Source organism: Triturus cristatus, chromosome 7, assembly GCF_964204655.1.
Source record: "Triturus cristatus chromosome 7, aTriCri1.1, whole genome shotgun sequence".
NCBI lineage: Eukaryota > Metazoa > Chordata > Amphibia > Caudata > Salamandridae > Triturus > Triturus cristatus.
The window spans coordinates 999791303-999815162 of NC_140590.1; the positions used below are offsets into that span (position 1 = coordinate 999791303).

At 51.6% G+C, this 23860-nt stretch overlaps 1 protein-coding gene across 6 annotated transcripts in view; it reads right to left on the reverse strand.

Annotated features, from left to right (window-relative positions):
- MEIKIN (meiotic kinetochore factor) overlaps positions 1-23860 on the reverse strand; it is a 446824-nt gene that overhangs the window by 280972 nt on the left and 141992 nt on the right. The window lies entirely within an intron of this gene.

Here is a 23860-nt window from a genome sequence, read left to right on the forward strand (position 1 = left end):
TTTGGACAAGCTGAAGGCGTCTCAAGAGGTAGTTGGGCATGCCATGGTAAAGGATATTACCATAATCTAGGCGAGATGTTACCATGGCTAACAGAATTAGTTTGAGCGCTTCTGGGGCGACAAATCGAGAGACTCTGCGGATGGTCCTAAGTGAAAGGAAAGCTGAGGAAACCACAGCAGACACTTGAGAGTGTAAGGAGAGTTGATTATTAATTTTAAATCCAAGGGTTTTGACAGAGGGTACAGGGGCGGGAGGGGGGCCAAGTGAAGGGGGCCAAAAAGAAGATGTCCAGGGACTGGAGCAACCACCCGTTAGCACCAACTCCGTTTTATCGGGGTTGAGCTTCAAGTGGTTGAAGTTCATCCAGTCCTGAATAAAGGTCATAATGGACTGGACATTGGACATAGACTCAGGGGTGGAGGAAAGGGAAAAAATGAGCTGGAGGTCGTCTGCGTAATTGTACACAGAGACCTCCAGACGCTGTAAAGCAAAAATGAGGGGGGCAATGTAGAGGTTAAACAAGAGAGGGGACAGAGAGGAGCCCTGGGGAACACCACACTGAATTGGTTGAAAATCTGCAGAGAACTCTCCCAGACGAACCGCTTGAGTCCGACCGTTCAGAAAGGAGGATAACCATAGTAGCGCTGTTCCTCTGATTCCCGCCGCTTCGACACGGGAAAGTAAGATGGTGTGGTCCACCGTGTCGAATGCGGCGGAGAGATCTAAGAGGATCAGGGCCTGATGTTGGTTGGTATCCATTCCTTGTCGGAGATTGTCCAGAACCGATGTTATAACGGACTCAGTTGAGTGGGCTGGGCGGAAGCCGGCCTGTCTAGGGGCTAACACGCCGTGACTTTCCACGAACTCGCTCAAGGTTTTAACCACATGCCGTTCCAATACCTTCGCCAGGTAAGGCAAGAGGGAAATTGGACGGAAGTTAACTGGATCGGAGGGGTCCACACCAGGTTTCTTCAGGATCGGGACAATCACAGCCGATTTGAGTGCAGGAGTAACAATGCCCTTAGCCAGCGAGCTGTTTAAGAGCACTAAGGGTGGTGAGGGGCAGTGAGTGTAAATCTGCTTTAATATATAAGCGGGACAGGGGTCCAGCGGGGAGCCGGACTTGACCAACGGGAGAATAGAGAGAAATGAGTCGGTCGAAAGAGGAGGAATTGAGTCCAAATATGCGGTGGCTGGAGGGCAGCGGGGGTCAGTGAAGGTCTGGGATGGGGAGGGAATTTTGCTTTTGATTTTGTTAATTTTGTCCAAGAAAAAGAAATTGAGCGAGTCACATAATGTTTGAGAGGGTAATGGTTTAAGCGATGTTCTGTCGGAAAAGGCAAGATCCTGGATGATAGAAAAGATTTCTCTAGGCCGATTTTCCGCAAGCTGGATTTTAGAGGAGAAATAATTTTTCTTCGAGTCAAGTATAGCTGTCTTGTACTGGGTAAGAAGTTCTGTATAACGATTTTTGGCAGTTGGGCAGTAATTCCGTCTCCATTTTCGTTCGGCTTGGCGGAGAGTGAGTTTTTTGTTTTTTAAATCCTCTGAAAACCAGCGATTAGCGTTTTTGGGGCGTTTGGTTGCGATGCGTTTAAGCGGGGCGATGGCATCGCACCCGGCCCGCAGCCAGTTAGTAATTGCTTCTGCCTGGCCAGAGGAAGGCAGTGCAGTCAGTTCAGGGCTGGAGGAAGAAAGGAGAGACGATAGGGCTACGATGTCAACTCGGTTCCATGAGCGCACCCAGACATTTTTCACAGCGGTAGGTTTGGGTGGTGGAATAGGGGATAGGGAAAAGGTGATTAGTGAATGATCTGACCATGAACATGGGGAAATTGAGAGGGAGTTGACCGGGCAATCACGTTGCCAAATTTGGTCCAGGATGTGCCACAACTAGGTGAAGTCGTGAAGCTCCACTTTAACTTCATTTCGACTCGGAAGGGGCTATGGAGCTGCATCTTGGCACCTCCTCTGCACATCAATGTCAGTTTGTTTCTTGTCACTGCTGAGTGCTAGTATGAATTCCAAACCATAATTAGAGAAACCAGTGTGCAAATCTCTAGTTTGGAACTTTTTTAGATTGAAAAACAGGAGCACACTCCACAGAACAGGGAGGTCAGTAAGGAATATGTGGTTAGATAGAGAATACCCCGCAAACAGCGTTACCAAAGGTAAGTAGCTTACTCTTTAGATAGATATTTCTAACTGCAGATTCATCACCTTTAGGACAAACACCAAAGCAGTAACCCCCACCCCCCACAGGCAGTAAGTCTGTGGGATAGGGCTTAGATCAAATAGTGCTGTGGGACTGAATGGGTGTAATATCCTTCCCAATGGACCCAACTGTCAAGGCAGTAGTGCTTCTTATCTGATAAAAAGCTGGTGCAATTCATGCACAGAGAGAGCATTTAGTTCACTCAAGCAACTAGCTCAAGTTATCGCAACCCGGAATTCACTCTTCAGGAGACAGAGGGCAGCTGTGCATTGGTTCACAGGGACTGTACATGAGGAAAGTGAGAATCATATTCTCACATTCCACTGTGGCAACACAAAGAGTTTGGGGGAAAACAGGTATCAATCCTTTGAAATCCCTCATCACAACTGGTGATTGGAACAAGAACAGCTGGTCCAGCAAACGCAAAAAGACAGAAAGAGACGAGAAGTAACCTTGAATGGTGCGCACTGCAATACCTTGCTGGGCCAGATATAAAACAAACAGCACGATATCCGATAGTTTGACTTGTAACGGGTCCGTATTATGGGTGACACACCGGGCCACAAACTAATATTTGTCCCAACGCCTGGCATAGACAGACTGTTGATGGATCCCTGGCAGCACGAATGACATCCACCACTATGGAAGAAAATCCAGTCAACTACTGTATGCTCAATATTCACACATTGAGGTGCAGAATATGCAAGCTGGGGTGCAGGACTCTGTCCTGCTGCAGAGTAAGTAGAGCCTCTCGAATCAGGAGCCTGTTCAGAGGACAGATGCTCATTCCCAGACGTTCCTGGTACCAGACACTCCTTGCCCACACGGAGCCATTAGGATGATTTGTGCCTAATTCAGAACTTGCTAAAGTATAAAAAAAGTGATGGACGGAATGCTTCAATTAATCTTAGCCACTAGTAATTTCTCGGGCCATATCCCAATTCATGGTTATTTTGCACACCATAACACCTCAGTTTGGACCCAGCCATATGTAAATCAGTCTGGACCCTGCTCCAAAGGGAACAGTCCAGCCTGAACTGCCACACCAGGTCCTTCCTGAACTGGAACATAAGCAACCCAGGACTGGTTTTGTCCTTGTTATGGAATTATCAGCTGAGTACAGCGAGGTTCCAGTGACAGTGAGCACAGGACCCACGTCTGGGCATACTCGTCCCAATCAGGGCAACATATTAAAGTATATAAAAATCCAGAACCTAAGTAGTAGAGGCAGTGGGAGAAAGGCATACAGAGTCCAGTGCTCCAATCTATCCGTACGCCTTCATGGAAACTCTAGTATGGAAGAATTCTGACACTGCAGGTTCGATGGGGGGGAAAAGATATAGCCAGGGAACTCCCCATTGCTGGAAGGTTCCCTGTGCCAGCTCGGGATGTAACTGCCTTCTGTGATCTTCCAGGTGCTGTATGCTGAGTTAGTCCTTGCTGACATTTAAGGATCCTGCCTGGTGGTTCATGACCAAGGAAATGCCCTGAGATTACAGCCCACTCCAGAAACTAATTGTCCTCTGATCTCCACCACTCCCATAGGACCTCACTATCCCAGTGATAATGTATCCCGCACCACCATCAGTTCAGAGTTGGGCAGAAAGAAGGGTCTGCTGCTGGTCCAACTGCAGTTGAGCAGCCACAGCTGCTGATCTTTTGCATTCTTCTTCGAAACTTGGATGGAATTAGACAGGTTCCTCTGGTGCTCAGCCCACACAGACATCAGGATCCCCTGCAGAGCCCGCATGTGCCACTTAGCATAGTTAACAGGCAGGCTGCAAGAGGCCATGAAGCCTCAGAGCCGCTCTCACTGAGACTCTGGACTAAGGAGGAAACATCTGGCTCTAATTTCTAATTTAAAACATTTATAGAGCGCGGCGTACACCTTGCGGTTTCTTGGCGCTGGGGGTTAAGTAACTGAGGGAGAAAGACCAGGAAAAGAATGAGATAAGTTTAGGCGGGGAAAGCCTGGCAGAAGAGGAAGGTTTTCAGATCTCTACGGAAGGAGAGGTAGTGAGATGCGGAGCGGAGATGGTCTGGAAATGAGTTCCAGAGAGTGGGGGCCAGAAATGAGAAGTTAGACCCACCCCACTTTTTGCGTGAGAAGCGGGGAATCTGGAGAAGAGACTTGGAGGAAGACCGGAGATCTCTTGCGGGGACATAAGGTTTGACTAGTGAGGAGATGAAAGCGGGGGCAGTGCCCTGACGGGCCTGAAAGACCATGCAACCGATCTTAAAGAGGGAGCGTTGTTTCACGGGGAGCCAGTGAAGCTCCTTAAGAAGGGGAGTGGAGTGGTGGTAGCGTGAAAGACCGTATACCAACCGAGCCGCCTGGTTCTGGATGGTTTGGAGTCTGCGCAGGCTGTACGCTGGAATGCCATGATAGAGGGCGTTGGCGTAGTCCAAACGCGAGATTACCAGGGCGGCTATGATGATCTTTAATGCCTGGGGGGAGAAGAAACGGGAGACAGAGCGGATAGTTCGGAGAGTGAGGAAACAGGAGGAAACCACAGAGCTGATTTGTGAGTGAAGAGTGAGCTGATTATTGATTTTGACACCCAGTGTTTTGACAGTGGTAGAGGGGGATGGTGCCGGGCCAAGAGCGGGGGGCCAGAAAAGAGAATTCCAGGGGCTGGATGAACCACCAGTGAGAACCAGCTCGGTTTTGTCCGGGTTCAGTTTTAGATGGTTGTGGCTCATCCAGTCCCTGATAAATGTCATAGTTGACTGGAAATTAGAGACCGAGAGAGAAGAAGGGGATAGATCAAAGATGAGCTGGAGGTCATCCGCGTAATTGTAGACGGTGACCTCCAGCTGCTGGAGTGCAAAGATAAGAGGGAAGATATAAAGATTGAAAAGTAAAGGAGAGAGAGAAGAGCCCTGGGGAACCCCGCAGGTGACAGGGAGAGGGGTGGAAGTGAAATCGCCTAGTCGAACCGCCTGGGTGCGGTCCCTCAGAAAGGAGGAGAGCCAGATCAAAGCTGATCCCCCGATGCCGGCCGCCTTGACACGGGAAAGTAAGATGGTATGGTCCACCGTGTCAAAGGCGGCGGAAAGATCAAGGAGGACCAGTGCCTGGTGGTGGTTGTCATCCATACCCTTCCTGAGGTTGTCTAGGACTGAGACTACGACCGATTCGGTCGAGTGCCTAGGGCGGAATCCTGCCTGGCGGGAGGCCAGCCCCCCATTCGCCTCGACGTGAGCGCTCAGTACCGCGGTGACATGGCGTTCCATCACCTTGCCCAGGAAGGGCAGCAGGGAGATGGGGCGAAAGTTGGCCGAGATGGAGGGGTCCGCGCCAGGTTTCTTCAGAAGGGGCACAATGGTGGCCGCTTTTAGTGCAGGGGTCACAACACCCTGTGTCAAGGAACCGTTGAGGAAAGCAATAGGGGGATCCGGGCAGCTAGAGTAGATTTGCTGCAAAATGCGTGCGGGGCAGACGTCCGCCAGAGAGCCCGACTTCACTTTGGGAAGTATCGCCAGAAACGATTCCTGAGTGAGAGGAGGGATGAAAGTGAGAGGACTTTGGACGGTAGGGGGGGAGGGATCAACAAAAGCAGGCGAGGGAAGTGGGATATTAGTCTTGATAGTTGTAATTTTGTCCAGGAAGTAGTTATTAAGTTGGTCACAAAGAAGCTGGGAAGGAGGGACCTGGGGCGAGGTACGATCTGAGAATGCCAGGTCATTCACAATGCCAAAGATTACCCTGGGTTTGTTGTCAGCAGACGTGATTTTGGTAGAGAAGTAATTGGTTTTTGCGACCAAGATAGCGGATTTATATTCAGCCAGTGACATGAGGAAGAGGGTTTTTGATGAGGGGCTGTAATCTTTCCTCCACTGCCTCTCCGCCCGTCGGGCGCTCAGTTTAAGATCTTTTAGGTGGTCGTTAAACCATCTATTGGAGTCCTTGAGACGACGGATGGAAATGCGGCGTAGGGGAACCACTGAGTCGCAACCTCCCGCCAGCCAGGTGTTAATGGCCCTGGCTTGAGAAGCCGATGGTAGGCCGGTAAGGGTGGGGATGGAGTTGCGGAGCAGGGAGGTCAGTCAGGGAGGGGAGATCCAGCCTGTTCCAATTCCGCAACCAGGTGTTTTTAGCGTGCGGAGTTTTGGATATTGGGTTATGGGGAATGGAGAAAGAGATGAGGGCATGGTCGGACCAAGGACATGGAGAGACCGCCAACGAGGCCACTGGAAGGTTGAGAGACCAGACCTGGTCGAGTGTATGCCCGCGAGAATGAGTGGGGACAGTTATGTGTGGCACAAAGTTGAGGGATAATAAGGATTCTGTAAATTCTTTAGAAGCTGGGCACTCGTATGGGTCTGAGGGCCAGTAGTTGAAATCCCCCAGCACCAGAACCGAGGCATAATTGACCACCAGATTGGCCAGTAGGTCTTGAAAAGCTGGTAGGAATGAGGGTGAGGGCTGGGGGGGACGGTACGTGAGTAGGCAAGTGATGGGAGGGGAGGATAGAAGAGAACGGACTACCAAAAAGTCAGCCGGGAGCATGGAGGGGAAGGGAAGTGATTGAAAATGCAGATCAGACCTGGCGATTAAGGCGACCCCACCACCAGCTCATAGCCTGAATGTCCTCACTGTTACAGAGAAAAAGTCCAAAAAACCATTGTATTGAGAACTGTCCAGATAAAAGGGAGCCTCTGCGAAGGAGTCACATGGCATTCTGAAACATGGATAGTGAACCCCAATGATGCCAGAAGGTCGGCCGTTGTCTGCAACAGACTACGATAAGCCTGCCTTTAACAGCTAGTCATAGAAGTAGGGAAAACTGGAATCCCCAAACTCCGAAGGTGTGCGGTGACCACCGCTATTACTATTGTGAACACCAGAGGGGTGCTGGTGAGGCCAGAAGGGAGCACAGCATATTGAAAATGCTCCTGGCCTACCCTGAACTGCAAGTAGCGTCTGTAGGACTGCAGTAAGGGCACATGAAAGTGGGTATCCTGAAGGCCTAGAGCTATTATCCAGTCGCCTGGATTCAGGGTACCCAGATCTAGGACAACAAGAACAGGTTGAATTTAACCTACCACAAAAAGGCGTTTAGAGGACCGACATCTAAAATAGGACAAAGGCTTCCGTCCTCCTTCAGGATGGGGACATAGCTGGAGTTGCATCTAACTCTTATTTTCAGGGTCAGACCGGTCTCTATATATCTTTTGGCCCAGAGAACCTGCACCCCTTGAAACAAGATGGACAAGTGCTCCTCTGAAATCTCCGCTCATGTGGGTGGAAGATATGATGGGTCAAAAAGGAATGGCAGGGCATAGCCCCATTGAACATCTGAAGGACTCACCTTTCAAATGTTATACTTTGGCACCTTTAGAGCAGGAAAAGTCTGATCCTGAGTCCCACAGGGTGCTCATGTGCCACTAATGGCAAACTAAAGCGGCTTGGATGCTGATGTCACAAGGGCGGCGAACTGGAAGTTTACTGACCTTGGTGCGTGGAAGTTTTCTGCTTGATCTCCACCTGGACTTGAAAAGGCTGGTGTGTCTATTGCGTAGACTGTGGAAATCAACCCTCTGGAGTAGCCTAGAAAGTTGAGAAACTGCAACAGGTACTGAAATGTCAGAGTACAGGGGCACAAGGAATGCATTGTGTCATGTATTTCTGTCCATCAAATGTTCTTTTTGCATTTGTCACCCTAAAAGGAACGGGTATGCCCAGATGTTGGTCCTGTGCTCGCCATGCCACTGGAGTCAAGCTATCCTGGCTGATGAGGGGTGATACCCCAAAACCAGTCCTAGGATGCTTGCTTCCGGTCCAGGGAGGACCAGGCCTGGCAGTTCAGGCTTGACTGATCCCATTGGGCGCAGGGTCAAGACTGATTTGCATATGGCTGTGTTCAAACTGGAATGGCACGGTGAGCAAAAAACGATGGATTTAGGCCGAGATCTCTGTACTGGGGTGAATGTATGACATTGTTCTGCATTCTGTCCATCAATTGTTCTTTTTGCATTTGTCACCCCGAGTGGGACAGGTATGCCCAGACGTGGTCCCGTGCTCTCTATGCCACTGGAGTCAAGCTATCCTGGCTGATGAGGGGTCAAGAACAAATACAAACTTGGTTGAGGAGTAAATCCCTGCCAACGTTAACCGAAGCTAGCCATGACCTCCTAGATGCTCCAATTACAGTAGAAGAGATCAAAAGCTAAATAAAGAAATCTAAAAACAAAGCATCAGGAATTGACGCACTGCCGAACGAAGTTTATAAACTCCTATCAGATGAATTGACCCCGGCACTGGGCACCTTGTTTAAATCAGCATATAGTTTAACAGGCCAGGTCCCAAGTTCCTGGAAGGAAGCAACCATCGTATTGATATTAAAACCCGATAAGGACCCACTTAAGGCCGATTTATACCGTCCGATCTCCCTGCTGAATGCCGATTATAAGATCTTTATGGGTATTTTGACAGGGAGACTGGCCAAGCTGGTTCCTGATCTGGTTAACATCGATCAGAAGGGCTTTGTAACCGGGAGATACATTCAAGAGCAGGCACAATTGTTGATAGGCAATATTGACCTGGCCATAGTAAGATCAGATTCCTTGGCAGTAATTGGCTTGGACGCAGCCAAGGCATTTGACAGGGTCTGTTGGGTGTATCCATGGGAGGTATTAGGGGCAATGGGCTTCTGCCCCATATTCATTCAATCTGAGGAAATGCTATCAGAGAGCCTCAGCAAAGATTCTGTTAAACGGTATGCTTACTTCCAGTTTCAACATCCAGAGGGGAACAAGACAGGGGTGCCCTATTTCACCCCTGTCGTTCAATATCTACATAGAGCCACTGGCACAAGCCATTAGATTAGACGATTTAATATACCCCTTTAAATCTCAGCATAATCGGGAGAGCGCTAGGTGGCGCCGGTCCAGCATGGCCGCTTCGCGGTGAAGCTCCGGCCGTCGGACCCTGCTAATCCTCCGTAGACCCTCCTGACCTGCCCTTGCCGGCTCCTTTCTGAATGCCCCGGTCGACTGGGTCGCCCGGCCTCCCCTGGCCTGAATGTGCGGCGTGTCTGCCCCCTCGGAGCTGAGTTCGGCGCTGATCTGTCTGCCCGGCGTGTGGAGGCTGCTGTAATGGCTCCCTGGCACGGGCGCGCGCGGCTAATCGAGCCCGCGGCGCCCACGAGGAGCCTAGGCCTGAGAGCTCCGGTGGCCGGGACTGGATGCTGCGGCGGACCCTGCGGCCCCCCCCCTTCGAGGTGACGATCGGAGCTTCTGCTCGGGTCCTGCCGGCCAGAGGTGAGGTGGTGTGGGGGCTCCCCGCCCCCCTGGGAGGTGACTCCATGCGAAGGGCTGGTGGTGGCTGAGACGCTGGTGATACCCCCGGAGGGCCGACCGGAGAGGTTGTGGGGTTGGTCGTGGTGGGGGGGGCCTCCCCATCGGACCGGGGATCGGCGGTCAGGGGGGACGGCTCCCTCCCTCCCCCCCGCCGCTTACCTTGTTGCTCTTGCCTGGGCCCGCTGTGGCCTGCTACGGTGTGGTGGTGGGGGAGACGCCACCTTGGGGCTGCGGGCCGCGGGCCGGCCGGCCGGGGGGAAGCAGACCATCCTTCGCCCCCCCTTCCCCCTACGTCCGACTCCATAGTCCAGTGTGAGGGGCTGGGATAGACCATCACGAGCTGGATAAGTGCTGTTTGGCGCCAAGGGCTTTGCCCGATCAACACGCCCTCTCAGCCCTCCACCCCCCTTCCCCGCGCGGGGGTGCCCCGGCTCCGGGACTGCGAGACCCGGCAGGCGCCTTCCTGGATTCGGCGTAGGTGGGGCCTCGGCGTTGGCGGTCTCGGAGTGTGGCCCCATTTGCAGTGCCTGGGGACGCATCATTCCCCCTGGGCAAACGCGACCAGAAGAACGAGGCGCGATTTCCTACTACCGCCAGTGCTGCTTGACAGTGCATCTGCGTGAGCATTGTGTATCACGGACCCGGGAGGACTGCGGGTGGTGGGGGCATCGAACCCCCCGAGGGGAGATCCATGGCGCGGACGACTGCCCCACGACCGCGGCAGCTGTGACGAGACTTGGCCCGGATGGTGGCGCCGGGCAAAAGGTGGCGCTCCTTCGGGTGACATCTGGGGCTGGAGGCGCGTGGTGGCTCCCGGGGGCTCATCGGCTGCCGGATCGGGCAGAAAGCGGAGCGGCGCCCTACGGGGCGAGCGGAAGGTAACCCTCTAACCAACGGAGTGGGACATTTGCGTTTTCCCTGCCGCCGTCTCCCTCCTGAGTCCTGGCGGAGCGGTGAAGGCGGACCCTGTCATTCTTCGACTGGGTGGGGTGCCCCCGTGGCCCGCCGCCATGGGTAAGGACAGGGCATCCAGACCCGCGGCCACCCAGACCAAGATCGACAAATTTGCGACCTCCGAGAGGGGGCCGGGCCCCGCCGGGGAGGTGACCCAGACCCCTGGCACGGACCTTGCTGCCATCCTGCAGGCCATCACGGCATCCCGCTCCTCCCTGGAGGGGATGGTGGGAGAGGTGAAGGTCGACATGGCCCTTATTCGGCAGGACCTGCGCAACGCCACCGCCCGCATCTCTGAAGCTGAATCTAGAATCTCGACAGCTGAAGATATCCGCCAGCTGCAGGACCAAGTACGGGAGCTGACCACTCACTCTAAGGAACTGCATCGCCGGGTTGAAGATGCCGAAAACCGTGCCCGTCGCTGTAACCTCCGCCTGGTGGGCTTCCCGGAGGGAGCGGAGGCGGGTCGGGCGGACGATTTCTTGTAACGATGGTTTAGATCCTGCATGCCGGCGGACAGCCTCTCGGCATGTTTTGTGGTGGAAAGGGCGCATCGGTCCCTAGCTCCCAGACCCCCGGGGGCGCCCCCGTCCCTTCATCCTAAAGCTCCTTAACTTCAGAGACAGAGATGCGATCCTCCGGGAGGCCAGACGCTCCGAGACCCTCAAGTACCAAAACCACACAATCCTGATTTTCCCGGACTACACTCGAGAGGTCCAGGAGCTACGGCGCTCCTACACGGAGGTAAAGCAGAAGATGCGATCCATGGGCCTCCAATATCAGCTGCAATTCCCGGCACGCCTCCGAGTCGTTTTCCAACACAAGACCTTCTTCTTTGACACGCCACGAGCGGCCTGGAACTGGCTAACGGAGGAGTGCCCCCTGCACCGTCCTGGACAGAGATCACCGGCGGGTGGGCGGGAGGCGCCCCGCTGCCCCGGAGGCGCACTGGGGAAGAGGCGATAGTCACGCGCTCCGGGGGGCGGCAGCGACAGGCGTCTGGGGCGTCCTCGGCCTTGTCGGTGGCGCCTGTCAGTCCTGCACCCCCTGAGCGGCGGGCCGTGTCCCCCCGGCGGGCGGCCTCAGCGATCCAGCCCGCTCCTCCCGTAGCCCCGTCATCTGACTTTCCTAGTTTGTTCTTGGTGGTCTGTTGGGGAGGGGAGGCGGGGGCGTGATTCCTGGCTGCAGGAACTGGAGCTCGGGCTTCAGTGCTCCAATATGCTTAATGCTCTCAGCCAGGGCAGACGAATTGGGTGTGTTTTGATTTTTCAAGGGGTCCACTGGCACTCAAGCCCGAGCGTTTTAGCTTGGTTGTGGTTGTTCCAAACTGTTAGGGCGACAGATGCTTCCGTTCTCGAAGTATAGGGTGGGGGATGTGGGGTTGGGGTTGGTTTGGGGTTGTTATTTCCTCCTAGAGAGGCTTCTGTTGATTGAGGGTTCATTCCTCGCTGTTGTAACTCTAAGGCATCATGTATCGTCTGACCTGATCTTCTGTCCAATCTCCTCAGATTCCTCCTTTCCGAGGGCCCACGCACCCTTCGGCCCTGGTGTGGGGGGGGGGGGTCCCACTGGGTGGGGGTTTCAGACCTGCTTCCCGACTTACCCAATGCTTGCTTCCATGGCCACCTCCTCCTCATCCTTCCATGCCTGCCCCCGATTACCCCTATGACGGACGCACCTGTGGCTAGGGCCGCCATGCGCGTGCTGTCCTGGAACGTGAATGGTCTCTTGGATCGTTTCAAACGTATGGCGGTTCTCAAGTACGCACAGCATGCAGAGATTGACGTGCTCCTCCTTCAGGAGACCCACCCTTTAGGTAATAAGTGTCCCTCCTCGCCCGTTACGGCTATGATAGGGTCTGGCACTCGGGCTTTGCTAGGGGCTCCCGGGGGTGGCTATCCTGCTCAAACGATCCTTTCCCTTTGTACTGGCCCAGGTCCACCTGGACCCTCGGGGGATGGCCGTCGCGGTTTGTGGCACTCTTGAAGGCAGGCCGCTCACTCTGCTGTCCCTCTACGCCGCACCGTCCCTGCTGCACGCCGCTCTCTCCTACACCGCAGATCTACTCCCCAGGCTTCCGGCGGGTGCACTGGTCCTTGGGGGAGACTTTAACGCAGTATACACGCCTCACCTGGACTCGACGGGCCCGATCTCCCTTACCAGAGCCGCTCGCGCGAAGCAGCTATCGTGTTGGGCGGAGACCCAGGGCCTGTGCGACGTCTGGAGGGTCTGGCACCCACACGATCGCCAGTACACCCACACCTCGGCGGCGCACCACTCTCATGCCCGGATTTACATACTCTTTGTCCCCTCTACTGAGTGTACAGGGGTTTGCGACGTCCGCATCCTGCCGAGGGGCCTCTCGGACCACTCACCGGTGCTCCTCGCTCTTGGCCCGCCTCCCTTCGCTGCCCGTCCGACGTGGCGTTTGAACGCCTGGTTCCTTCAAGACAAAGCCTTTCGGAAGATGGTGGAACGTGAGATTGGGGAATACTACTCTCACAACATAAGCTCAGTCTCGTCCTCGGCGGGCCTCTGGGAGGCCGGCAAGGCGACTATCAGAGGGGCGGCTAAGGGACATCTGCAACAGAAACGTCATCGGCAACTCCAGCAGCTCACAGCGTGTGAAGCGCAGGCCCTGGAGCTGGAACGAGAACAGGCCACGTTGAGAGACGCCACTCGGGCGCGACGGCTGGCCTTTCTCCGAGAGGAGATATGCACGCATTCTCTAGAAGCGGCGAAGACTCTTTGGCGTTCCTCAGTGGCTCGAGTCTATGGGTGGGGGGATAAGAACGGCACGCTTCTTCACCGGCTGGCTTCCTACCCTCGTGCTGGCCGGATTATTCCTGCCATCACGGACTCGGGGGGGGGGGCCGGGGGGGGGGTGACCCACGTGGTTCCGGAGATCTCCCTTGCAGAGCTGATGGGAGAGAGCGGAGTGGTCCTCGAGCGACTGGGGCAGGGGGCCCGCGAGACCTTGGACCTGCCCATTACCCTACAGGGGGTGGTAACGGCAATCGGCCGCTTGGCGCCTGGGAAAACCCCGGGCCCGGATGGCTTCCCTCAGGAATACTACGCCCAATTCCATGAGACCCTGGCGCAGCGGTTTCTGGATCTTTTCGCAGAGGTGGTGAAGAAGGGCTAGTTCCTGAGGGACTCCGATACTGCCACTATTGTCGTCCTTCCGAAAACACAGCCCCCATCGCAGTCCTGCTCCGACTACAGGCCGATATCTCTCATCAACACCGAGCTCAAAGTGTACGCTACCATTCTTGCACAACGGCTGCGCCCGCTTCTCGTTTCGCTGGTCCACCCGGACCAATGCAGATTTATGCCAAACCGGGGAACCAGACATTGCCTGCGGCACCTGCACCTGGCTTTGGCCCACAGGGGACGCCTCTCTCCTTATCTGGCCCTTCTACTAGTCGACTTTGAGAAGGCCTTCAACTCGGTGGGCTGGGATTACCTTGGAGCCACTTTGGAGCAAATGGGGTTCGGCCCCCAGTTCCACGCCATGGTTCGGGTTCTGTATGCGGCCCCACGGGCTCAAGTGCTGGTTAATGGGACCCTGTCCCGCGCGTTCACCATAGGACGGGCGACTCAGCAGGGCTGCCCGCTCTCGCCTCTCCTCTTCGCCCTGGCGATGGAGCCCCTGGCTGTGCTGGTCCGGTCAGACCCTGTTCTCCACGGCTGGAGCTGGCCGGGCATGGTCCCAGATAAGATTGCTTTATATGCGGACGATGTCCTCCTTTATCTTTCGGATCCGGCTGTCTCAGGGCCTCGGGTGCGCCGGACTCTCCGTCGGTTCGGACAGGCATCTGGTCTCCGCCTGAACTCCGGGAAGTCTGTATTGGTTCCACTACACCCCTCGCGGGACTGTTTTGATTGGCAGTCTGACATTCCAATCCGGAGATTATCCTAAAAATACCTGGGGATCTGGGTCACCCTACTCCCGGAACTTTGCTGGGCCCTTAACGTAGCCCCCGTGGTTAATAAGGCCAGATCCGACATGGCAAAATGGCAATCACTCCTGTTGAACCCGCTGGGGAGGATTGCTCTTTATAAAATGATGATCCTCCCTAGGTTTTTATACATGCTGCAAAACACGCCCTGCTCTTTTTCCCGCCCTTGGTTTCGGGAGCTAGACAGGACCGCGACTAGATTTCTCTGGGGTGGAGGTAGGCCACGGTTGGCTTTAGACCGCTGCCGGGTTCCCTCTTATGACGGCGGCCTGAGCATGACAAATCTTTACCTGTATTATCTCGCGACGTGGTTGCTGGTGGTCCATGACTGGTTCTCAGGAGGCTGGGATGATCCGGCTTATAGACTGGAGGTGCGGCTCACTGGGTTCCCCTCTATTCAGGGCATGCTCTATGGAGCGGCGATCCCTCGGTCACTACCGGAGGTTGTGCGGGCCCCCTTTCTGGCATGGCGGGCTGCCTTGCGGCTTACCCACTGGTATAAGGTGCTGACCTTGGTTACGCCGCTCTGGCATGGCGCCTGGCTGCAGGAGGTATCGGGGCTCGACGGATTCCGTGCCTGGGATCTTCTGGGGATCTCCTGCTTGGGAGATGTCTGGCGGGGGGCCACATGTGCTCCTTCCGCGAGCTCCAGAGCCGGTTTTCTTTGCATCCCTCGCAATTCTATAGGTATCTCCAGCTGCGCCACGTGCTCCAGTCTCATGTACCTCTGGACTCAAGACTCCCCGACCATAGCCCGCCGGAGGCTCAGGTGATGCTGGGATGTTTGGGGAAGGGGGGCATATCCCGTATTTATCGGTCCCTGGTTAACAACACCCCGGTGGATTGGAACGTACTGAAGCAGCGTTGGGAGGCCTGGGTGGGTTCCCTAGACGATCATGACTGGCGAGACGCCCTTATGGCTCCCAGGACGATCACCACATCGGCCAGGTTGCGACACATTCAGCTTTATTATCTACACACGGCTTACCTCACCCCGGAGCAATTGTTTCGGGCGGGCCTGTGCCAAGCGGCTTCATGCGCTCGGTGCGGGGGGGAGCCGGCAGACTTCTTTCATATGATCTGGTCTTGCCCCCGCCTGGACAACTTCTGGGCCGAGATTGAGACTCGGCTCACTGGAGTCCTGGGGTGGGAAGTTCCCCATGACCCGCGATTAGCGCTGTTGGGGATCACGGATGGGCTGGATGGCTCCCGTAATGAGAAGTTCTTCCTAACTACGGCTCTGGTGGTGGCCAAAAGAGTTATCGCGCAGCCTGGAAGCAGACGGACCCGCCCACTGGGGCTAAATGGAGGAGAGGGGTGGACTGGTGTGCTGCGCAGGAACGGACATTGTACGCGGCCCGCGGGTGCCCCAAAAAATTACGCAAAATATGGGGAAAATGGCTTGGGGGGTGTGATTTAGGGGGCGGAATACGTTGGGTGGGATTGGAAGGGTGGGGATGGGGGGGGAAATGCTCATGCAACTGCTTATCACTGCTTACTTGACAGGTCTTGTCGATGCCAAGTTAATCACATTCATGTATGTCCTTCTTGATTCTGCTGCCTATGTGAAAATAAAAATTTGTTCATCAAAAAAATCTCAGCATAATCAATGTAAATTAGCCCTATATGCTGATGATATATGTAGGAGAGTAGGGTCTGCTTTCTATGTTCACCCCCAATTTTTGCTTTACTGGTTTTCGACTTAGATGTGGCTGTGGGCCTGCTAATCAGACCCTAAGCCCTGCTGTTCTCTCTCTAAATTAATACTATGTACTTTAGGTGCATAACCTCATTGGATAGGATCACCTTATTGGCCCCTGTACAGTGTACCTTAGGTACCCAGGGCATAGGTGTACCCTAGGCCTACCAGGGGCTGCAGCATGTATTATGCCACCCCTGGCCTAGCCTTCCATTGTGACACAACTGGCTGATCACTCAGCTGGGGCAAGGTTGTGTAATCACTCCTTGCTTAGGTGTAGTATTCCTATACCTACCTTATATATAGACACATGTTTACCTATCAGCCACTCCTATGGCAGGCCTTAACGATCCTGGAGGCAGAGTGCTTGGTAACATGTGAGATGGTGCTCTAGCATGAGCTGAGCCTGTCTGCAGCTTTCGGAACCATGTCCTTATAGCTGTTCTATGATATAACCTACCATATACACTTAAAGTACCTTATAATCTTAAACGGTTATGGTAACTATGGTTTGGCTTTATCAAAACATGTTGTGTAAGGTGTCTAACACTTTGGAATAATACCCCCATCCCATTTCTGGGGATGAGGATATTATCCCTCCCTTCTAGAGGGAGAAGACATGTTGAAACCTACTTACCCGATTAAAGTTAACCAGAGCCCCAGCATCACAAAATGGATGCTGCTGCCACGACACAAGTCTGACCTCCTGCTGCTGGGAGTGATCCCTGCACGGGAGGCGTGGACAACAGGTTTCCTGCCTTGGGAGGTGCGAGCACCACCCCAGACAGGCCTTAGTGTATTGGGGCAGGGAGGGATGAAAGAAACGAGACACTGCCTGGGGCACACAAGGTGTCCCATGCATAGTCCAGTTCAAACCGGTGCTGGGGCACTCCAGCCCCAGTCCTGGTGCGAAACTGGACAAAGGAAAGGGGGTGTAACCACCCCCCTCCCAGGTCCCACCCATAAGGCGTGACCTAGCAGGCAACCCAGCCCCCCAGATTAGTATAAGTGTGATAGCTGGGCCCCAGGAGATTAGATTATCCTGAACCTGCAACTTGAACAGAAACTCTGGACCTTCGACATTCGACGAAAGAAGAAGACTGAAGAATCTCCCTTGTGGCCAAGGACTGGCTACCCTGTGCAAACAGGCATCATCAAGAGACTTACCCTTTGCTTTGCTGAAGTTCTACGAGGGACCGACTGCAGAGCCCAACCAGAGCCTTGACTTCCAGACTTCTCCGACCCTGATCCACATCCACAGCCGAGCTGAGATCCGTGGAGGCGACGAGAGACGTGGGACCGGCTACCGGGGAAAAGTGGCGAGTACCTTCCAGCGCAGCTTCTGAGGCACCCTCGAAGTTGTGCACCGGGGATTGAGAAGCCCCAACCCCAAGCACCATCTGCACCGAAGATCAGCCCCCCACACTCCACGAGTCCTGCGTGGGGCCCTTCTGCATTTTCCTGCTTGCCGCGTCTGTCCGGTTGCTTGCCCGTTGGCTAGCGGCCTTTGCGACGACACACCTTTGAATCTTCACTGCTGGTTTGGCTCCTCCAGACTGGCTCCTGCTCCTCTGCAAAAGAGAAGCACCCCAGACCTTCCTGGTCTGCACCAGAAGCAAGTCCTCCATTCTTCGTGGGTTCCGCTTGCCAAGGCTTGGTGAGTCCTAGTTCGACTTAGACGCCGCCGACAGCAAGAGCCTTCGTGGGACAGCTCGCCTCCTGGTCCTGGTCGTCCTCGACGTCTCCTGGTACCCGTGGCTGCTGCGACAAGCTTCACCTCTTCACCTGCAATCTTCACGACATCGCCTGGTTCCTTCCTGGTTCCACGTGGTCACTGGCTAGTGACCCAGACTCTGTCCCTTCTGCTTGCAGGTATCCTCTCTTCTTGATCCCAGCCTTGGGATCCACCGGACACTCTTCACTGACTGCCTGTCAGCAACTTTCCTTCAGGCATCCATAGAAGTCCACGACGAAACCCGACGCAAGTTCACACCTATGCACCCGCAGCCCGTGGGCTAGGTAACTTGGGTACTTCGGTGCTTACAAGGGTATTGACTATCCTAGGGTCTAGTTTCGGAGTCTCGACTTTCTAGTTACTTCAGAAGTGTCCTAAATCTTATTAATTCTAAACTGTACTATTTCTATCGATTTTACGCATTACGCGTGAGTGTTTCCACTCTGCACCTGAATCCCGTGGGCCTCCCACTTCCTAACTGTTGGTAGTGTAGTGTAGCCCCTGCGATTCCCTAGGCCTAGGCCTATTCCATTTCCGTGACAGTGGTCCTTATACCACTTCTTTAGTATATGGTTTGCATGGCCCCTAGGGCCTAACTGTATTACTTACCTGTGTGACTTAATGTATGCTTAAATAAGACTGTGTTGTACTTACCTCGAATCTCATAAAGAGTGCTGAGGGTTTGACTAGAATAAATACACTTTATTTTATATATATATCTGTTGTGGTGTCCTTTCATTTGGTATTCAAGGGATTATATATGGTACAGCAGCTGGCTTCACATGCCATTCAGAGTTTAGGCCTAAGACTGCTCTTGTCCATGCTACCACTAGGATAGCTGGTCTATAAGGTTGACTTTACAACCAATCACCATAAGGGTTGCTTGGACTGATATAAGGTGTACACTAGAACTAGTGATATCATACATCAGGCCAACTTCTCACAATATAATATTATACACTAGCAATCCAGGGGCGACTATTCCGCGGGTTGAAACTCTTTTGGAGGAATTCGGCTCCATCGCTGGCTATTTAGCCAACTCCTCCAAAACAGAGGTGATGTGTTGGAACATCGATCAGTGGGAGGGACCTATCAGCAGCGAGTTAAAATACCTTGGTATTTATATTGATAAAGAACTAGATAAAATCCCCCAGATCAATTTGAATAAAACTATTAAGGAAATTGATCGCCTCTTCGCAAGGTGGAGGAATCTTCCCCTGACAATCTACGGGAAGGTTAACCTGGTGAACATGGTTATTCTCCGTAAGCTGACTTGTATGTTCAATGCAGTTCCTTTGGCTTTTCCCAAACAGTGTATTTGCAAGATCCAAAGCAAGATTGGGAGTTTCATTTGGGGTGATAAAGGAGTAAGGTTATCATGGAAGAAATTGAGGCATAGACCTACTAAAGGGGGGTTGGCCCTCCCAGACATCAGCTGGTATTCAGTTGCATTCCAATTTAAAGCTATACGGATGCTACTTTCTAAACCAGCAGAGACATCATGGGGAAGATTGCTGGGCGAGATGGCAATGATCGATGGTGGCAGCGGCGGCGAAGGTTTCCTACATAAGTTCGGGGCCCCGAGGTTCTTTAAACGAGTGCGTCTGAAGGTCCTTAAGGCCGCCCTGGAAACCTGGTATAAAGTGAGAACTAGATGGGAAATTGGTTACTATTCAGATCTCGCCCCTATATGGGATTCCCCATGGACACCACTCTGTCTTAAAGATTGTTTGGCTGGACCCATAAAGAGAGCAGGCATATCCATCTGGTGTGACTTGGTGGACGCAAATGGAATTAATCCGTGGGAGTTATTAAGAGCCAAGATAGGTCCTGGTTTTTCTAAGTTTAAGTATTTACAACTTAAATCTTGGTTTGATGCAGAAAAAGGGGGCATAAGAGGAGATTGGAATACAGAGATTCTTTTTCAATCAGTCCAGCCAATGAAGAAAGAAATCTATTTGGTATAAGAAGTTTCTAGACGCAGAAGACATAGAAATTCCACCACAATTATCGGTCTGGAACCAATCCCCCTTTGAGTCCACCATAGCAGATCTTTTAGAACCATCTCTAAAACTACTTTACAAATTCATCAAACCAGCTAGCTTAAAGAAAAATCACTTTTTTGTCACCAACCGCCTTTACTTTACGCCTGCCAGGATCGCCAAGTTCGCCCCATGGCCTACTCCAAAATGCCCTAGGTGTATGACCTCTAACGCCAATGATATCCACATCTTCTATGAGTGCCCCGAATTAAGAACTTTCTGGAAGGGGGTGGGAGACTCTGTGTGGCATTTTCGAAGTAAACATCGAGGTTAATTTATCACTAGTGTTCTTTGGCAATGATGGTTTATCCACTTTGGACCTATTACAGATTCATTGTGGGTTGTTATACTTGGTATTGCTTGCATGGAGAGAAATATGTATGAAGTGGAAAGACTCCCAACCCCCAAAAACAGAAGAATGGCTTAAATCCTCATTTGCTATGGCCCGCCTAGACCAGGATGGAACTAGAGATAGACCTATAAACATCTGGCAGCCCCTTACGAGTTGGGGCCGAGATTGGAGATTAATATAACTGCTGTTGATCTTACTTATGGTCCTATGATTACACCAAGCCCCAACTAAAAGGGACCGGTCGGGTCGACCTAAGCAAGTGCAGTAAGCCAAAGGGCGGCCAGTTAAGACAATGATGGCTTTTAAGATCTGCAGTAGCTTATTGGTGAGAGGAGGACCACAAAAAAACAAAAAAAAGAAACAGGTCCTAGGATGCTTGTTTCCAGTCCAAGGAGGACCTAGCCTGGCAGTTCGGGCTGGATTGTTCCCATTGGGTGCAGGGTCAAGACTGATTTGCATATGGCTGGGTTAAAACTGGAATGGCATGGTGAGCAAAAAAACGATGGATTTAGGCCCAGATCTCTGTACTGGGGTGAATGTATGACATTGTTCTGCATTCTGTCAATCAAATGTTCTTTTTGCATTTGTCACCCCGAGTGGCACGGGTATGCTCAGATGTGGGTCCCGTGCTCTCCATGCCACTGGAGTCAAGCTATCCTGGCTAAGGAGGGGTGAAACCCCAAAACCGGTCCTAGGATGCTTGTTTCCAGTCCAGGGAGGACCTGGCCTGGCAGTTAGGGCCGGACTGTTCCCATTGGGCGCAGGGTAAAGACTGATTTGCATATGGTTGGGTTCAAACTGGAATGGCATGGTGAGCAAAAAAACGATGGATTTAGGGCCAGATCTCTGTACTGGGGTGCATGTATGACATTATTCTGCATTCTGTCCATCAATTGTTCTTTTTGCATTTGTCACCCCAAGTGGGACGGGTATGCCCAGACGTGGGTCCTGTGCAAGCCCAGACTTGGGTTCCGTTGTCTCTATGCCATTGGAGTCAAGCTTTCCTGGCTGATGAGGGGTGAAACCCTGAAACCGGTCCTAGGATGCTTGTTTCCAGTCCAGGGAGGACCTGGCCTGGCAGTTCAGGCTGGACTGTTCCCATTGGGCGCAGGGTCAAGACTGATTTGCAAATGGCTGGGTTCAAACTGGAATGGCATGGTGAGAAAAAAACCGATGGATTTAGGCCCAGATCTCTGTACTGGGGTGAATGCATGACATTGTTCTGCATTCTGTCTGTCAATTGTTCTTTGTGCATGGATTTCTTTACAGCACTCCAGTGCAGTGTTTGGCCTTACCGCTTTACAGGCGAGATCCGTTAAACGCCCTATCCATCAGAAAAGCTTGCACGTCACCAGAAAAGCCCATGGATCTCATCTATGTGTGAATCCGAAGAACCAGGCTAGTGATGTTTTCCCCTGTCTAAGCAATCAGTAATGTCCAGGCAAGAAACAATGAAGTATTTGGCCATATCTTGACCATCCTAGATGGTTTGAGTTGGCCAACATTTCTCGGGGACTGCCAGCAAGCTCTCGGTAAACATGTCCCATAAAGCATTGGAATATCACCCCGGCTGGCAATTACTCATCAGAGGGCAATGCTGGCTGAAGAAAATATTTGTTTCCTCAATGCTTCAATTCTCTTTGACTTACGGGGAGGAGGGGGGGGATTAGTTGAGGGGGTATGAGTCATAAGGGAATTAATTCAGGTTTACCCTGCTAATGGAAGTGTGAACCACCTGACTTTATGGTGTAAGGTTCAGAGTCAAGAAGGGTCGCCTGGCACTAGCTGCCTTTTTCAGCGGTTGACAGGAACAAGGTTTAGACCAGGTGCCCATTAAGTTGTCAGTCAGGACTTCATTGAATGGCTGTTGAGGTTTAGAGGAAACCTGCCAAAATAGGAAAACGTCAGTTAACACATTAGTTGTAACTTCCATAGATAGTAGCTATAACTCTAATATTTCATCTGCAAATCTTGTAAACATATAAAGGATACCCTCTTCTGTTGATGTCCTGGGGAGACCACAACTCTGTGTCCGAGGAAGTGTCCAATTCACTGGCCTCCTCCAAATCCACAGTATAATTATCATCATAGTGTAGTGGGAATACATCCCATTAATGCAATATCCGTTTCCTATATAACTGACATACAAGCCATCGGGCCCTGCATTATTTAAAGATCAACACTGCAGCAGACCATCCAAAACATTGCAATGGACCGTATGCAATTCTTCAACAGGATTGAAATGATACAAAAGCAAGCAGGCTAAAATGGACAAGATGATTTGTAACATAACAAGGGTACCCCTAATCTAGTTTCCTATCTTAGGGTTTTAAAGTAAATACTACTGAAATAATATATATAGGAAACAATTGTTAAAATAAATGTGGCGATGTACGAATAGATCAAAATCCAGAGTCAAGCATAACTATCACACTTGAAGATTAGATTGACAATTCATTCTTTAATATTTTTTGTGAAGTTATATACTTTTTTTTGGCTTTTCTTTTCCCTTATTTATCCAACACAATACTCATGTAGATATCATTATGGCTTCCTAACACAATATAACAGAATTATACAGAATTGATCCATAGTTTACAATTTATCAGACATTTTATGTTTTCTGTTATCAATCGTATTGCAAAATATCATACAAGATTAATACATAATAAGCATGGCTATTTTCCTCTATTCCAGTCTGGCTTCCTAACACAATATAACAGAATTATACAGAATTGATCCATAGTTTACAATTTATCAGACATTTTATGTTTTCTGTTATCAATCGTATTGCAAAATATCATACAAGATTAATACATAATAAGCATGGCTATTTTCCTCTATTCCAGTCTACGCGCGTTTCGGCGATCAGCCTTCCTCGGGCAGCCATGGTATTCAAAAAATCCTAAAGCATAATAAAGAAAAAGAATAATCTATGACCAATTGTACATCTACCACATATTCAAGTGCACTTTATATTAAAAAAGGCCCTATGTCGACCCTATACATATATACATTTATACATTTATATACATTTCGATTTTGTGTCCCTAATTACAAATTGATTTTTAAACAATAATCATCTCAGATCAAAAAAACATATCTGTTTCTCAGTCAAAAATTACTACGATTTTAATCCATTCTCATGGCTTATGCTTTCATCAGAAGTATTGCGCCCGTAGCGCCTAGTGACCCAGTACAAATAATGACTAATCTCATATCAGTCGCTTCATATATTTTAATACAACTAGAGACTTCAACATAACCATTAAATCAAACTAACTGATCCCTTAGCATCGTAATAGGCTGCCAGTGTTACCTGATCGGTAATGAATGTGTCTGCTATCAAGGTTCCCTCTGCACAACAGATGTTGTATCCCACGCTATACTTGGCTATACGGAGGATTAATTGCCAATCTACCGGATGGTCAATGTTACAGAGAACTGACCAATGGTTGAGCAAGTTTGAGTATATATGGAGCGTTACAATGCCCAGTCCCCTTTCTACCTAAATGATTTGCTGGCAACAGGGAGAAAGGACTCAAATGGCGAGGTGAGTGCAACGCGACTACTACGGCGAATTAGTTGTGCGTTT